We start from the raw sequence: 15398 nt of genomic DNA, 5'->3' as shown, positions 1-15398 counted from the left end.
CCTGAACCTGTTCAGCCTCCAAAAGAGAAGGCTGAGGGGGGATCTTGTGGCCTGTTATAAACTAGTCAGGGGGGATCAGCAGGCATTGGGGAAGTCACTGTTTCCCCGAGCACCGCCACGAGTGACCAGGAATAATGGTCACAAGCTGGCAGAGGGTAGATTTAGGTTAGATATAAAGAGGCGCTACTTCACGGTCAGGGCGGCTAGGGTCTGGAACCAGCTTCCAAGAGAAGTAGTATTCTTTCCTGCCATGGCAGGGGGTCAGACTAGATGATCTGCTCAGGTCCCTTCCGACCCTACAAACTATGAAACTATGAAACCTACCGCACGGCTGCGCTTGTCTGGATGTGCCCAGAGATTTCAAATAAGAATCCAGAGTTTCAAACACACTTCTGGCCTATTATGGTTTTTGTTATTCTCCGCAACAGAAGAACTGCTCTATTATTTTTTCAGTCAAAAAGAGTGAAAGCCAAGAGATGGCATTTTCCAATGGAGACCTTGAATCTAGAAAAGCTGAAATTCCTTGACTCTAAAAAGGTTGAGAAGCACTGGCCAAAGGAAGTAATCCCCTATTCTGATCAGAGAGAAACGGTGTTCGCTAAAAGACAGCTGCTGGAACATGCAAGATGCAAGCCTGTCCTAACTGAAGTCAGAAGGATTTTTTTCCCATTGATTTCAATGGAGGCAAGTTTTTAAACTTAGTCCCACAAAATGTCTCCATGTTAAAAAATTAAGTCCATCTACGTTCTTCCCAGTTTTACATAAAGTCTTGTATACTTGTTCTGTTAGCTGATTACAGCATATTTACTGTGTCAGATCCCAAGGAGGAAAAAAAGTGTCCCAAGTGATGATTATAGCATTAAGAGCCCTATTCAAAATATACTTCAGTGCACACATAGCCAAAAACCCCCAAAAATAAAAACCCTCTAAAGACAGAATACCAAATTCACCAGTAAGGATCAACAAAAGATTTTTGAAACAGTATTTCTCAAGCAACTGGTCACAAGCCCAAATAGTAAATGACAATCAGAAGTGCCACAAGGCATCGAAAAGTTTCAGTCTTAACACAAAGGAAGACTCGCTCTCCATTTCCTTGGAAGGTTGAGTATTCCCTGCATTCACCACCTCAAAATGCAAAGATTTTATAAATGTATCATTACTCATAATACACTACTTATTTTTAATTTTATAGCAATTACAGGCATGGCAATTATTTTATTTTACTTCTAATAAGAAGTCCCCAAGCCTGAAAAGCTGAGATACACTGGTTCAGATAACTGAACTGTTGGATGAAAAGGGGCTTTTTGTATAAATCTTTGTTCCCTAAAGGTTTTAGCATCTCTTCTGATATAACTACTTTTGAACTGAATAAATACACAATCTTTTTATCCCAATTTATTATGGTTCCTGGTCCATATATTATATAGCATTTATTTCCTACCACTTTACACATCACAACTTCAACTGTAGGTTCTTTGCAGCAAACACCATTTATACTGCATATATACACACGCAATGTGGTCTTGTTTGGGGCTACTGCAAGAAAAGTATTAAGAATTAATTCTTCAGCAGATTTCCACATTGTAACTGGTGGTAGAATATGACTGTCTATATCACAAAGCCAAAGGAGCTAGTGTCCATGGCCCAACTCTGCATACATACAGACTGAAAGTCTCATGAAGCTTGACATGGAGGTCTATTGTACATGATAGACCCAAGATTTTTTTGTACAGATTAAAGCATATCTAGCCATAGGATAGGTTGGACAGCATAGATAGAAACTTACCAAAATTGTGATTTCACATATTTTGCAAAATCTGGCATTGTCTGCAAAATCTGCAAAACAGGTGGAGGGGAGGGAAAAAAAAACCAAACAAAAAACCCAAAAAAACTTACTAAAAATCAAATGCTGGCTTTCCAGAGGGAGGCAGCAATTTTCAGGGTGTTGTGGCATCGAACCAGGGCAGGGAAGGGAAGGCAGGGGGGCCTGCTCAAAGGGCTGCCAACAAGACGGCTGCCGCCCTGACCCTCACTGCCGGCTGGCTGTGAGGACTACATGTCATGTGGCCCTGCCCTGTCCACCAATCAGCAGTAAGGAGTGGGGCCACAACAGATAGCCCTCACAACCGATCAGTAGCAAGAAGTAGGGCCATTGGGGCCCTTTGGCAAGAGATGTGGGAGGCCTGCCACATACTACCCACGAAATGGGTGCTGGGCAATGCATTCTGCCTGTAAAACTGGGGGGCAGTAGTCCTGAATTTTGTAGGTCCATAAGTATAGGTAATATTTTCATTCCATGATATGTCTGAGGATATACAAGTCTCATTCTGTATGAGTTCACACTTCAAAAAAAACTTGCTATAAAAGGTCTGTGAAATTTTATAATAGAAGATGCACTGTGTTTATATAAGGAAGATCCATGGGGAGAACACAGTACAGCCAATAATTGTTCTCCTGTATGCTTGGCCACCAGTCTCTTGCTCCCAGCCAGAGAAGCATGCAAAAAATCATCCTCTTCAGCCCCAGGGCTGAACAAAATGATTCCCTATGTGCCTCTCCACCTCCAGAAACTGCCAATGATGGCTACGCATCTCTTGTGGAAGAGTATGGGACTCGGAAGAGCAGAGCAATGAAATGAATTACTTCCGAACAGCTGCTCTTTTATCCAGGGTTATCTTTGAAGGTAAGTACATCTTTCCGCTTGCCACCTGAAGCAGCTTCATACGTTAACATCTGTCCAGGGCCTTACTCTTGTTGCAATTCCAGAGTTTACCTGATGTTTTTCAGCAATCCTCTTCGTGCCCCAGCTTCACCCCTCACTTAAACAAGATTCTATTCTGCACCTTGATAAGTAACTATTACCTCTTTTATCCCATGGCCAACAAGCCAGTCCTTATGTTGGAAAATGATTGTCAGACAAAAAGGGCAGAAGTTTTTTTTAGCTTAAGTTTTTTCGAGATCTCAGACTTTTCTTTGAACAGCTGTGAACACTGACATTTTGAGTAAACAAGTTTCCTAGCTATCTCCAATTATACCACTGCATTACTAGTCAGTTCTTTAAGCCAAACGTTGCTCTGCTCTTCTCTCTTTTGGAAAAAAATATTACTTGCCAAAGCCTGAGTAAAGGGTGATTTAAGATTTATATAAAAAGGACTGCATTGTTTTTAAAAGGATGTAAAACTGAAAAGGCCAGAGCATTTGGGAGGAGTATGTAATTCAGTAAGATTGATGATAAACTGAGAACATGATCCAAGATTATTATAATGTATCATCTGTCAGTAGAAGATATATAGAAGACCCACTTTAAAAACATGTACAGGCTACATAGTATACCAACCTCAAGGTAAAAATTAAATTCTAGGATTAAATTTGGTCATTTAAAATGAAAATGTGTTAGTCTGTAGCATTGTGATTAAGAATTATGATCTCCAAAAAGGATATATTAAAACTTTGTTTGACACTGCCTCCTTTAAACTATGGCATTTACTAAGCAGATATACAAGAAGGAGCACTCTTCACATTTGGAAATTTTTAACATGACAATATTATTTGCTCTGAAACATATCAGCTTATAGAAGTATGCACTGCTCCAATGGATCAAAAGCTTTTATACTTCAGTTCTTCACTAAATATGGCCAATGCAAAAAACAGATAAAAACGTGATTTGGAAACCATAAGAAATTGGACATATCCTTCCAAGTCTCCCCTGAGCCAAACAAAGTTAGACCGAGTAGTCTAGGCTTGTAAAATTGGCACCAAAGCAATCCTTCGACATTTTAGGTACCTAAAAATATATGTTCAGTGATCTAGAAAGGCATATTTCGTGAATGTATCACTTGCCTGATATAAAGGGGGTTTCTGGGTTTTTGTCCCCTCCTCTCTATCTAATGGGAAACATGTTTTTAGTTTGTTTTTTTTAAAACTCAGTCATGGTAAAATTGATTTAAACACTTTAATTGCTACAGGATGGAATATACAAGAAGGGTTTCTAATCTCAAATCATGTGATTCTTTGCCAAAAGTACCATATACAATTATTTTAATTAATTTCAGTTGTCTCTCAATGTAGAGAGCATATTCTCATCCACAAAACAAGACCTAGGAGACAAGTAATTGGTTCATATAGAAAGACAACAAAACACACAGAAATCATTATTGTGAAGAATTTGGGTATCAGTGAAAGCAATGTACTATATAAAACATTAGAATAAAGCACTACTTTCAGGCTGTCTGTATAATTATTAGTCAACACTTTTTTAAGCAGAAGTTTAACTTACAAAATTTCAGCTCCAACTATAATTTTTTTTGTAACTTACAAGTATTAACATCACTCAGCATACTCAAACAAGGTTTTTTAACACAGTGCAGGGAAAGGGTGGGCTGCCTGCAGTGCACTGGGGCTGGAAGCTGTGCTGGGCTCTTTCCGACCAGAGCTGGGCCTGGGCTGTGCTTGGGGTGGGCGGCAGCAGCACTGGAAGGAGGGCTACGGTGAAGTTTGAGGTGGCGGTAGCTCCCCCCACTCCTGTAGCCACCACCTCCCAGCACCTCTGCCACCCACCCCAAAAGCAGCCCAGGCTCAGGCCCCCACTGGGAAAAACCTGGCCCAGTCTCCAGCCCCAAGTGCGCAGCAGGCAGCCCACCCTCGCACCACGTACAGATCCGGGGGGCACGTGCACCCTGTGCCTCCCCCAAGGGTGCGCACAGCCACAGGAGCTGGCTCCCTCACCCCCTGCGGACTAGCCATGGCTGTCCCACGCCCTGGCCCAGCTGCGCAGCACCTACCCCAGCCCCTGCCTCAGGCCCTCCTCACCGCTGGGACCTTGATTTACCCCCAACTCCCCCCAGCTTCTTGCCCCTGGAAGCTTGCATGCTGCTTTCCAAGCTGCCAGGCTGCATATCAACAATCAGCATCGGCTAAAATGACTGGTTAATAAATTGGCCATGGGTATCCATCCAAAAAACTCTTTAATTAGTGCACCCCTATTTAACACTCCCTCAATACAGCCAATACATTTATAGACTTCAAGGAAAAACTATTTAAAACTTTTTATTATGTTCACAAGTCAAAACCATTTTTGTACATGCATACGTAGAAAACATTTAACAGACAAGGTACTGTTTGAAAACTAGGATAATTTGACGTATCTTTTTCATTAAGTAAACAGTGCTATTGATTTCTGCAATGCATTACAAAAGATAAAATACAAAACCAAGCAAGGTTTATGCTAGATTATTGGGGCATTTAAGAAAATTATAGATAAGTAAACTAAACTGTTTGGGAATACACACTTTTCATTTTATTTCAACATTTAGTCCCCACAACCAGCAATTATGTTATTGTTTGATGTATAAAACCACCACAGTATGTGCAGTGCCAATTTATACTTTAATCAAAGCTATTTTACAAAGTTGTATTACATTAAGCTTGTAGCTTACATTAAACAGTGGATAAGAAACACAAGCAGTCATAGGAACACAGAGGACCAAGACTCCACTTTCCAATCTTTACCAGAAAAGGTGGGCAACCACAGCAACACTCCCAGCTTCTCCTCCTTTTCTCAACTTTCAAAAGAAAAAAGAAAACCAACACTAAGGAAAGGGCTCATGTTCTGGGTCCCAACTAGACAAGGTACTACTACATCCTAGACCCAGCTGTCTTGGTTCCAGAGTAAGGCAACATTTAAGTGATCTCTTCTCTGAAATACTTCCCTGTATAATGCGTGTGAATTTTTGGATGGCCATTCAGAGGAACCTAACTCTCCTCCCCATGTATCACTTCTGCACTTAGTACTGTAATTCACTCCAGGCCCAAATGCTTCAGAATTAGGCATCTAAGGCCTTTATAATATATAAACGTAAATTGCTTAAAAGTATTATTGATTTTTCAATCTTTGCTTATTTTCTTACCTCTTGCACTTCTAACCCCATCCAAACTTTTTTTTGTAGCTTCTCCTTTCCTGGCATTTAAAATCTCTTTCAAGTTTTTGCAAGCCAAGAAGTTTTGAAACTATACAAAAGAAATGAATACACAAGGCTTTAGCCTGCAGGTGAGAAATATCGGGTGCCTGTACACATGCGGGGAGCCTGCTCCAATGCTCTGTACCTACAGTGTATCAAGCAGACTCCATTAATCGAGTCTGCTGGGGTATGGTAATTATTATACTCCAGGAGACTCCCACATCTCGTGTATCAGCGCCCCCACACTTCAAAATGGCGGATGGGGTGCCACATTCAGTTCAAGCACTCCCACCACCATTTTGAGGTGTGGGGACACCAAAAAACAAGGCACTGCCCCCCTTGACCTCCAGAACATATGTAAAAGTGCCCACAGAGGTCACAAAATAAATCAGACACACAAACACATTTAAAGGATCCTAGTTCGAATCATAGAGAAAATAATAAAGCATTCTAAATGAAATAATGATGCAGGAAAGACTTCCCAACTTTTTGGTCCTCCAGCATTCTCAAGAGAATAATAAACAGATGCTGGGATGTTTCCTTGAAACATTTCCTGTTTGCAGCTGTTCTCTATTCACTTGTTAGTCTGTCTGAGTAGTGAATTAAAATATAGCTAATTCCTTGGGGTTAAGAAATCAGTCCAGGATCCAAAAGAATATAAAATAAGATTAAAGGTAAAAATGACAGACTTCTGTTAAGGGACTATTTTTAAAAAAGTAACTAAGTGTTGGAAAGACTCCTTTGGATAAAATGAAAGCTTTGTTGAATGATGTTCATAGAATCACAGAAAATTAGGGTTGTAAGGGGCCTATCTAGTCCAACCCCCGACTCAAAACAGGACCATCCCCAACTAGATCATCCCAGCCAAAACTTTGTCTAGCCCGTCTTAAAAACCTCTGAGGAGGAAGATTCCACCACTCCTCTGGGTAACCTGTTCCAGTGTTGTACTACCCTCCTAGTGAGAAAATTCTTCCTAGTATCTAACTTAAACTTCCATTGCTGCAGCTTGAGACCACTGCTCTTTGTTCTGTCATATGCCACCACTGAAAACAGCCTAGCTCCATCCTCTTTCAACACCCCCCGCTCCCTTCAGGTAGTTGAAGGCTACCATTAAATTCCCTCTTAATCTTCTCAAAACTAAATAAGCATAGTTCTCTCAGCCTCTCCTCATAAGTCATGTCCCCTAGCCCCCAAACCATTTTTGTCACCCTCCACTGGACTCTCCAATTTCTCCACATCCTTTCTGTAGCAGGGAGCCCAAAACTGAACACAGTAGTCTAGACGTGGCCTTACCAGTGCTGAATAGGAAGGGAATAATCACTTCCCTGGACCTACTGGCAATACACCTACCAATGCAGCCCAGTATGCTATTAGCTTTCTTGACAACAAGTGCACACTGCTGGTGAATATTTAGCTTATTGTTCACTGTAACACCCAGGTCTTTTTCTGCAGAGCTGCTACCCAGCCAGTCAGCTCCCAGCCTGCGCTGGTGCATGGGACTGTTCCATTCTATACATAGGACTTTGCACTTGTCCTTGCTGAACCTCATGAGATTCTTTCTGGCCCAAACCTCCAATTTGTCTAGGTCACTCTGAATCCTAGCCCTACCCTCCAGCATATCTACAACACCCCTCACCAGCTTGGTGTCATCTGAAACCTTGCTGAGGATGCCATCTTCCAGGTCATTCATGAAGCTATTGAACAAAACTGAACCTAGGACCAATCCCTGGGGCATTCCACTTGATGCTGGCTGCGAACTAGACATCGAGCCATTGATTTTTACCAGGGATCCTGGTTTTCCCCTATTAAAAAAAATCTCTGATAAAAAATCCAAAATCCATCATAAAAATTAAAGGCCCCCCATGGCCTTGCTAGTCACCCCTCACAGTCTCCCCACTACTCCCTGTAACCCTTACTCCCCCCACAACAGCCCCCCAGCCCCACACATGCAGGCATAGACACACAGACAAACACACACACACACACACACCCCCTTCAGCAGGTAGGTGTGTGTTCGGAGATGGGGGAAAGGAAGGGGTTGGGGGACAGATTGAGACTGGGGAAGGAGAAGTGCATCTTTGCCTGCTCCCGGGGAGGGAGGAAGCTTGCATGCAGCGGTCAACACCACACCCCCACTGATGCGGTGGGGAAGCTGGACGTGGGCTGAGGGAAGGAGGATGTGCTGGGGAAAGACATGGAGTGCCTGCCAGATGGCGGGCACTCCTGGTATAGCTTTCCCCAACACCTTCCCTTCCCTCATCCTGGGCGGGTGAACATGTGTGTGTGGGAAGGGAAACAGCATGACCCAGGGTAAGGCAGCAGAGGGGCAAGGGGCACTGCTGGTCCCATGCAACACACCGCGGGGCCCCCCCTCCCTCGGGTCACTTTGTGTCCCCTCCCAGAAGCAGCGCCGGGGGGCCAAGGGCAGTGGTGCCCCTCTGCAGGCCTCACACATACTGCCCGGGCTGGGGGGAAAGGGGTATGCACTCAGCTGCCACTACCACCACCACTGCACCGCCACCACAGCCACTTCACCTTGCACCATTTGCCTGCAGCCACCAGCGGGAAAGCAGCATGGGACGCAGTGGTGCGCTGGTGGTCGCTGCATGTGAGCCCCCGCTCCTCCCCAGCCAGGCAGGCATGTGCAGTTTGCATAGGGGCTCTGCTGCCTGGAGCAGGGCCAGGGGGACGAAGGCAAGTGGCGCAAAGAGCAGCACCAGCAGTGCCGCGGTGCTGGCTCACAGTGGCTGCCACCGCCACCGGCCACCACACTGTCGCCGGCAGCTGCCCCCACAAATGCACCTCTGCTCATGCATGGCGGCGTCTGCCAGCACCACTGCACCACCACCCCCATACCCCGCACTGCTTGCCCAGAGCAGGGGTAAGGGCAGCAGTGACCTTCTGCAGGCCTCACATGCCTGCTCGGCCGGGGGCAGGGAGGAGGGGGGTTTGCAAGCAGCAGCTGCCACCACACCCAACGTGGCTTTCCCACTGCCAGCTGCTGGGAAACAGCACGAGCTGCAGTGTGCTGGCAGCTACTGCGTACAAGCTCCCCCTCTTCCCCTGGCCAGGCAGCGTGTAGGTGCCCCACAGATAGGCACTGCTGCTCTCAACCCCACCAGCCCTACTCCTGGGAGCAGGCAGAGAATGAGCTGAGGTGGGGGTCTGGCAGTGCCCCTCGCCCCTCTGCTGGCTGGCAGGAACTCCATGTCTTCCCCCAACACATCCTCGCTCCCTCAGGCCCCAGGCAGCTTCCCCCACAGCCCTGCCCCGCAACCCCAAGCCCCAGTTATCTCTAGGAATGAAGAAAACTGATCCTCTTGGGGTACCTTCTGGTAAAGTGATTGCATCAAGTCCCGATCTTTCCCCTTCTCCCTCCACATGCAGGCAGGGCTGGGGCTTTCCTGCCCTTTTGCAAACAGCTCTTACAGGCTGGAATTCAGCCAGCCTGCACTGCTCTTTGCAAAAGGGAGAAACCTGCGGGTTTCCCTGCTAAAAAGAAAATTCCATGTTTTCTCCAATTAAATTGGGAAATCCATGACTTTCTATATTTTTCCATGGGAAACAGAAAACCCAGATCCCTCATTATCACCATCTGAGCCCAACGCTGCAGCCAGTTTTCTATCTACTTTACAGTCCATTCATTCAGCCCATATTTCCTCAGCTTGCCTGTGAGAATGCTGTGGGAGACTGTATCAAACGCCTTGCTAAAAACAAGGTATACCACATCCACTGGTAGTTCCCTCCCCTCCCCCCACCTGGGTCCACAGAGCCAGTCATTTCAGCATAGAAGGCAATCAGGTTGGTCAGGCATGACTTTCCCTTGGTGAATCCATGATGACTGTTCCTAATCACCTTTTCCTCCAAGTGCTTCCAGGTGGATTCCTTGCTCCATGATTTTTCCAGGGACCAAGGTGAAACTGACTGGTCTGTACCTTCCATAGATCCTCCTTTTCCCCTTTCTTAAATATGGGTCCTATATTTGCCTTTTTCTGATCATCCAAGACCTCTCCTGATTGCCATGAGTTTTCAAAGGTGATGGCCAGTGGCTCTGCAATCATATCAGCCAACTCCCCATCAGGCCCCATGGACTTGTATATGTCCAGCTTTTCTAAATAGTCCCAAACTTGTTCTTTTGCACTGCTGGCTGGTCCCTTCTTCCCCAGACTGTGCTGCCTGGAGCAGCAGTCTGGGAGCAGACCATGCTTGGGAAGACTGAAGTGAAATAGGCATTGAGTTAATCAGCATTTTCTGCATCCTCTGTCACAAGGCTGTCTCCCTGATTCAGTATGGGACCCACATTTTCCCTGATCCTACTCTTGCTACCAACATACTTGTAAAAACCCTTCATGTCCCTCACTAACTGCACCTCCAATTGCACTTTAGCCTTCCCAACTTCATCCCTGCATGCTCCATCAATGCCCTTATATCTTCCCTAGTTATTTGTCTAGGTTTCCACTTCTTATAAACTTTCTTTTTTGTGATTTAGTTTACTGAAGTGTTCCATGCTAAGCCAAGTTGGTCTTCTGTCCTACTTGCTAATATTCCTGGGCATCAGGATGGTTTGTTCCTGCAGTCTCAGTAAGGCTTCTTTAAAGACTCCAGCTCTTCTGGAGTCCTCTCCCCCTCAGCCTGGCTTCCCAAGAGTTCCCCAAGCAAGTCGAAGTCTGCTTTTTTGAAGTCCAGGATCCTTACTCTGCTGCTCTCCATCCTTCTTTTCCTCAGGATCATGAACGCAATCATTTCATTGTCACTGCTGCCCAAGTTGCTATCAACTACTACATTCCCCACCAATTCTTCCCCATTTGTGAGCAGCAGGTCAAGAAGAACATGGACCCTAGTTGGCCACTCCAGCACTTGCACCAGGAAGTTTTCCCCAACACTCTCTCAAAACTTCCTGGATTGCCTGCAATGTTTGAAGGAAGTCACATCCACCATTTCCTCCTGGTCTGGTAGTCTATTCCGACCCCCACCAAGACATCATCCTTGTTGCTCTCAGAACTTTCAACAGACGTAGCTCCAGTTTCATACTGGAGTTCTGAGCATTCATATGGCTCTTTTACATACAGCACACGTCATCTTCCTCCTCCTCTTCTCCCCTGCCTGTCTTTCCTGAACTGTTTGTACCCATTGATGACGCTGCTCCAGTCATGCAAGTTATCCCACCAAGTCTCTGTTATTCCAATCAGGTCATAGTTCCGTGACTATGCAAGGACTTCCCATTTTTCCTGCTTGTTTCCCAGGCTTCATGCATTTGTGTATAGGCACCTAAGGTAACTAATTGATTGTCCATATTTTTCAGGAAGTATGCGTGCACCTCCCCTGTTGCACCCTCCTGCTTGCTCTTTCTCCAAGTGTCCTGCTTCCCCTCAGGGCTTTGATCTCCATCCTCCAGCAAACCTAGTTTAAAGCCCTCCTCACTAGGTCAGCAAGCCTGCCTACAAAGATGTTCTTCCCTCTTTGTCAGGTGGATCCCACCTCTTTCCAGCAATCCTTCTTCTTGGAACAACATCCCATGGTTGAAGAAGCCAAAGGCCTGTTTGCGACACCACTTGTGCAGCCAGGTGTTGATTTGCAGGATGCATTTGTTCCTGCCTGGGCCCTTTCCCTTGTCCAGAAGGATCAATGAAAATGCAACCCAAGCCCCACACCTCCTCACCCTTGCACCCAGAGCCCTGTAGTCACTTTTGATCTGCTCAGGGTCTCCCTTAACAGTATCATTGGTGCCCACATGGAGGAGCAGCATGGGATAGTAGTCAGAGGGCCAAATTTAAGAGAACCTTCCACCAGTTTTGTTCTATGACTCTCTGCCTCCACCTGGCCAACAACTCATTTGCTACTTACATAAGTATATACAACCTGATACTCAATGCCAAAGAAGAACAGAAAGAACTATTTTTTGCTGACCTTGATTAAATCCTGACTATCATCCCAAAAAAGGGCAAAATCATTCTCCCTAGAGGCTTCAGTGCAAGAGTTGGCCAGGACTTTAACATGTAGGAGGCACCACAGGGAAGTAAGGTGTGAGCAAGGCCAATTCCAATTGCCTCCCATTACCTAGTAAATATGCAGAGCATGACCTGTCATTACTAGCACTATCTTCAGACAACGCAACAAGTACAAATGAACACAGCAACATTCCCACTCAAAACAACAGCACCTTCTAGACTATGTCATTGTAGAGGAAGTGATCTTAAAGACACCCCTATAACGTGTGTCATGAGAGAAGCCAATGATAGCCAAATCAATCATCAATTAGTGAAATCAATCATGTCCATCAGGGTTGCACTGAAACAAAAACAAAAAAAAGCAAGCCCCAAATCAATCCAAAGACAGTACAGCATGAAATGCCTTCAGACCCTTAGATTCCACAAAACCCTCCAAAGTCTCAGTAAAAAAACTCACCAATCTTAGGATTGAAAATGGTAGCACTTGTGTTGAGGAAGACTGGCAAACTCTAAAACAGACTATCTATGAGGCTTGCATAGAATCTATCACCCAGCGCCATCAGGACTGGTTGGATGAAAACAAAGCTGAGATCAAAGCTCTTCTCAACTGGAAAAGAAAAGCTTTGTGACTGGCAAAACCATCCAGTCAGAAGCAGGGAACTTGTTAATGGCTTAAAGCTGAAGCCCAGAGGAAGATTTGAGAAATCAAAAACAAATGTTGGGAAGAGAAAATGAAAGAAATGCAATGATTTGTTGACAATCATGACATGCGGAGCTTCTTTGCTGCAATCAAAGCTGTGTATGGAGCAAATTCTTGTGGACTCTGAAGACAGCAGTACGCTTCTTAAAAGTGAGTCTATCAAAAACCACTGGAAGGAGCGCTACCAAAAGCTCCTGAATCAAGACTTGATGGTGATTAATGAAACCATCGACACCATCACACAGCATCCAGTAAGGGAAGCACTTACCAATCTACCAACTTCTGAAGAAGTCCACCAGGTAAGACAGATTAAGAGCAACAAAGCATCTGGCCCTGATGGCACACCAGCTAAGGTCTCCAAGGTTGATGGCCAATTATGACCAAGGTACACTGTTTCTTAAAATCTGGAACACTGAGGAAATTCCCACTGACCTAACGAATGCCAATATTATCACCATTTTTAAAAAGGGAGATACCTTGATAAGTCTAACCATGGAAGCTATCTCCCTCCTCTCCATTACTGGGAAGATCCTCACTCCAGTTCTGGTGAACCAACTGCTCCCTCTTAACAAAGAAATCCTTCCCGAGTCTCAATGTGGTTTCAGACCATCAAGAAGCACCATGGATGTGATTTCTGCAGCCCTGCAGATCCAGGAAAATTGCCAAGAACAACACCAGGAACTATATATGGCCTTTATTGATTTGACCAAAGCCTCTGACTATTAACTGTAAGGCTTTATGGAAGTCCTTATCAAAATTTGGCTGCCCAGGAAAATTTATTGACATCTTAAAACTCCTTCATGACCAGATGACTACCTCCAGCCTATGCAGTGGCTCCACTATAGAGCCCTTTACTATTCAAACTGGTGTCAAGCAAGGCTTCATGATGCACCTATTCTGTTTTCCATCTTTCTTGCTGTCATCAAGATGCTCATCCATGACCATCTGACACATGGCATTGGATAGGAATCTTTTGAATCTCTCCCACCTCCATGCCAAAATCAAAGTTATGTTGGCCTCCACTGTAGAACTTCAGTATGCCAATGATTATTGTGTCATTGCACATACTGTGGAGGACCTACAAACAGCCTTTAACTGCCTCTCTCAAGTATGCTAATATCCTTTCGTGATATTAGGTGTCAAATTCCCAATCAATAAAAGTGGTAGTATTAGAGTAACTGTGTTGGTCCATAAGTTATTCAAGAGGCAAAGATTTTTTGGAGTAATATCTTTTAATGGACCAACTGTATAGCTGGGATAAAAATCAGACAAGCTTGCAGAAGCATTCTTCTTCATGTCTTAAGAGGAAAGCAAGCACAGAATTTTTTAACAGCAGTTGAAACAGTCAGGAAACTGGAGTAGAGAGAAATTCCCAGGGGTAGCAGACAAACAATTAGCAGAAGAAAAGAAGCTGATTACTGGGAGAGCAAGACCTATCCAAATAGAGGAAAGATATTATCACCTATAATGTGTAAGAAGAATTTCAGGAATCAGGCAGATTATAGTGTGTCATAACATCCATTTTGATGTTCAGTCCTTTGTTCCTAGTCAACTGGACACTAAGAACCAAGGACTGAATATCAACATGGATTAATGACCTGCTATAATCTACCCAACTCCTGAAATTCTTCCTATATGTTACAGGTAATAAAGACCTTCCTTCCCTCTTGATATCCATTTCAATTTTGGATACATTTCTGCCAAAAAATAGACTCTCTCACAGTGTCGCTACTTCAACTTAACTAATCTAGCAATAAGGTATTTCTTTTCCTGTTTAAATATTCAAGGATGTCTGTTTTCAGTAAAGATGCTTTGTTTTGATCATTCTCTGTGTACATTTTATATCTGGCCCAGAACCACAACAATTTTTATTATCCAAGGTAGCGATTATATACTGAAATACTATTTATTACTAACCCATGCCCTGTCTACGTCTTCAGGTTTTCAGCTTTTACTGAGATGATTTATTAAGTGGACAGCTGTCTTGTTCATGCACGCCATAAAAAAATCGTGCAAGTATTCATAGTACTATTGTTCCCTAAAATATCTGCCAGGAATACAGCGCAAATAGTTCCATCTAGCAAATTAAAAATTATTAGATACTTCAACACACACTCCGCATCCCCACAACAAAATGTTCTGATATATTAGATTCACATATCACTTTTGTGTTTACAGGTTTAACAATAACTTATTTTCTCACATATAGCACAACCCAATATATAGCATACACCCTTATTTTGAAGGGTAGCCTGAAGGGAGAGGGGGAAAAAAAATCTCCCACTGAGAGGAAGAGCAACAGTTAGCGAAGTATGCTGGCTCCAAACCTGCTGCCAGCTCCTCATGTCAGCTGGGGACCATGAACCAACATGACACGGATCATGGGTCCAACCTGGTGCTCTAGCTCTGGAGTCACCTGCCAGATCAGACCCAGGCACGAAACCTGGGGCTGCCACCAGCTCCAGGCACATGCCAGGTGCAACACTGTACACCACTTCCAGGGACACAGGCTGCCTGGGCAGCCACCTGCTGGGTCCCACCTGGCACCAGAGCTCGGTGCGCTGAAGCCAGGGCTGGACCTGACACACCAGGTCTGGGGCCACCTGCTGAAGACTAACCCCCGCCCCTGGGCAGAGCTGGCCCAAGAACTCAGTAACGCCTCCCTTGGGCGCTCCTGTATTAAAAGGGTCTTCGTTTCCTTGGCAGGCCCTACTGTGAAACCCCTTCACGTTTACACAGGCCTGTGCAGACTTACGCCCCGGCCACAGCCCCCCGGAGCACCACCCTCAAGTG

General features: G+C 44.8%; 1 protein-coding gene across 3 annotated transcripts in view; it reads right to left on the bottom strand.

Annotated features, from left to right (window-relative positions):
* Window positions 1-15398, bottom strand: part of CC2D2A (coiled-coil and C2 domain containing 2A) — a 112828-nt gene that overhangs the window by 97187 nt on the left and 243 nt on the right. The window contains exon 1 of one of the 3 annotated variants that reach the window (XM_019553092.1): window positions 13082-13339. The exons of 1 other annotated variant lie outside the window; for it this stretch is intronic. The gene's annotated coding sequence lies outside the window, so the exon portion shown is untranslated. Of the gene's footprint in view, window positions 1-1786; window positions 1837-13081; window positions 13340-15398 lie in introns of those variants that run through there. One more of the 3 variants, XM_019553090.1, reaches the window with a different exon arrangement.

The sequence above is a fragment of the Crocodylus porosus genome, unplaced genomic scaffold, assembly GCF_001723895.1.
Source record: "Crocodylus porosus isolate Cpor-Errol unplaced genomic scaffold, CroPor_comp1, whole genome shotgun sequence".
Classification (NCBI taxonomy): Eukaryota; Metazoa; Chordata; order Crocodylia; family Crocodylidae; genus Crocodylus; species Crocodylus porosus.
This window is presented reverse-complemented; position numbering and strand designations above follow the sequence as displayed.